A 2,782-nucleotide genomic window follows, 5' to 3' on the forward strand; every position below is an offset into this window, starting at 1 on the left:
TTGCTTTTGAAGCTGTTAGGAGTCATGCTGGAGTGCCTGCCTGGAAAAAAAGGTGTGCTGCTCATGCTAGGGAGGCACGATTTTCTGATCGAGCAGGGAAAAGCAGGCAGCTGGGCTCTCCCAGCACCTTGAGAGCTACCTGGCAGGAAAATCGAAGTCCTGCTGTGCTTCTGCAGCATCTCTTGTCCTCTGTATGATAACACCCAGCTTGCAGGGGCACGTTTGAGAGACCAGGATGAATTCTGCTGTGGGAATCATTTCCCTGCCTTTACATACATGTTTTAAAGTCAAATCATTTCGTACAGACAATGCTCCATTGTTTGCTCTCTGCAAACAAACGCTCGTGTTGTACCTAACAATTTGCAGAAGTGTTGGCTTGCTTTCTTATTTTTTTCTTTTTTTTTAAGACCAACGTTAGGAAATAAATTCCAAGGGCATTCGCGCAGTCCAGAACTATAACTAAAAATACTATGGCTCATCTCGCCCAACCAAATGAAGCAACATGCTGAATTTCAGACATTTATGACCCAACCCCATTGTCAGCAAAGGGAACTAACAACAGCTGTGTTGAAAGAGCTGCTCTGGGAACGCCACGATCCAACCCCATCATCCTGTGCCTGAGAAGGGAAGAAAAGCACTGCCTGCATCCTCTTGAGCAGCTCACAACCCCGCCAGGTGTCTGGGCTCTGGGAAAGCCCCCCGGCTGGGTGGTGGGGACACATTCCTACAGACACATTGGGAGGATACGATGCGAGTGGCTTTCTGCAGATCGGGACTGCTTGATAGCAAAGACAAGATTTTTTTTGTTGTTCTGTTTTCCAGAAACAAAAGGCAGACCTGGCATCTGAGGGAGACTGCTCAGCCAGCTAGACCGCTCATCCAGCTAATCGTCTCTTAACATCTTCACCCAGCCGTGGATAAATACCTATTATCCCCATCATGCAGCCAGGGAGTGCATTATCCAAAATGATCAACCGACTGCCTAATTACCAGAACTCCAAATCCCTTAGTTACGCAGCATTCCCTAAAACTATTTAAGCAGCACTTCAGGAAAGAGTCACCACGTGACCGTCAGGCTGCTTTAAAACCAAGCAGGGCTTTATCTCATCTGCACGGGGAGCGGCGAGGAAGGAGGGCAGCCCTACAGCCCAGCACCCTGCCCCGTGGGTAGGCTGGCAGCAAACTCACGTGTCTGGCAGAACTCGTGGTGATGGATCCTCCCTGCCTTCAGCCAAGGGGTGTGAAGCTGGGAGCAGCCCTGCTGTGCTTCAGCAGATTTGGGAAGGATCCCTCGGTGTGCTGGGCTTTAAGGGTTTTGGGGGCTGTGGTTGGTGTGCTGCTAGCGCTGGTCCAGGGGTCCTTTGTGATGGGACGTGATCCTTACCTGCCCTCGGTCCTGTGCTCTGAGGGGCTCACCATGGCAAGGTTTCTCTCCTGATGCAGCCCCCGGTCCATCACAGCCCAGCCCCAGCAGGATGTGATGCACAGTGCCCCGTGTGCTGGCAGCGCCCTGCCAAGAGGGAACGGGCTGGGAACAGTCACTTTGGGGTGTGTGCAATGGTTTTCCCCATTGTAAACCAACAAATTTCCCTGTATTGATAGGGCCAGTTGAGACAGGCCACAGTGGCAATAAACATTGACACTACAAGGCATAGGGCAGAGCTCTTTGACTGGAAATGTGGCATTTCCTTAGCTGGACTTGTTTTTTTAACTGAATGCTGCCTGCCAGCAGAAAGGCAGCAAGACTGTGTTGAGTTTGCCAGCATGGGACCAGCTTCTTCTTGGAGCCCAGACTCCAAATCCCAAGTAGGCCATATGGAAATACAAGATATGCTGCTGCTCTGACGGGGGGCTAAAGGCTAGGGTATCTACTGATATGGATCATTTTGGATTGTGTTGAATTTCCCCAGCAGCATCGGCTAAAAGAACCCTTGTTGGAGGTGAGAGCAGCCCATGTCAGTAAAAAGTCATTTTTTTCCTCATCCCACAAAGCCAGGGAACTCTCCAGAACAGGGCAGAGTCTAAGGAAGAACGTTTCACCTCTCATCTCAGCAGGGACACATGAGAGATGGGACTTGCTCATTGCAGCAAGGGCTGAGCACTGCAAGTGACAGGGTGAAAACTCACCTTAAAAACAAATAATAAAAATAGCAAATGCAGATTTTTCAGGTATTGCTGGGTGTATCCCACAGCCAAGGGCTGCAGAAAGCAGTTTCCATCACTGTGGATTGCAAGCATCAGCAGTCTGCTACTGAAGGTCACTCCTTCCCTTGCAACACATCTGCCTCTGCATGGGTGCAGGACAAGCCCCAAAAACACCTACTTTAATGGGGTTTGGTTTGGTTTTGCTCGAGGCGTGGCTTCATCTGTCAGCAGCTCAGTGAACCAGCCCCAGTCATCCTACAACCAGCACTGTCACTGGCCTGCAGCCAGAGGGGCAGCAGGGACAGGCAGCAGGAGGGGACGTGGGGTGTTCTCCATTGCTTGCCTGCACTTGGAGTGGGCCAAAATAACGTGGAACTGCACCCTTGGGTGACCAAGTGTCTAAATGACCAGGGAGCAAAGTCCCGTTGGTTTTCAGTTTGAAAGGCAAATATAGCAAAATCTTTAAAATATTTGGACTCACAAAGAAATGTAGGGTGTTCAGTGCTGTGAGATTGGGAGTAAGGGGGAGCGAACCCTCTATAGGTGGGGCTGCAGGGCACACGACAGCACGGGGGCACCAGCCTTACCTCTGGCCACTTTGCAGCCTGGGGCTGCAGAGAGAACACAGCCACAGAAA

The sequence above is a fragment of the Aythya ferina genome, assembly GCF_964211825.1.
Source record: "Aythya ferina genome assembly, chromosome: 18".
Taxonomy (NCBI): Eukaryota; Metazoa; Chordata; class Aves; order Anseriformes; family Anatidae; genus Aythya; species Aythya ferina.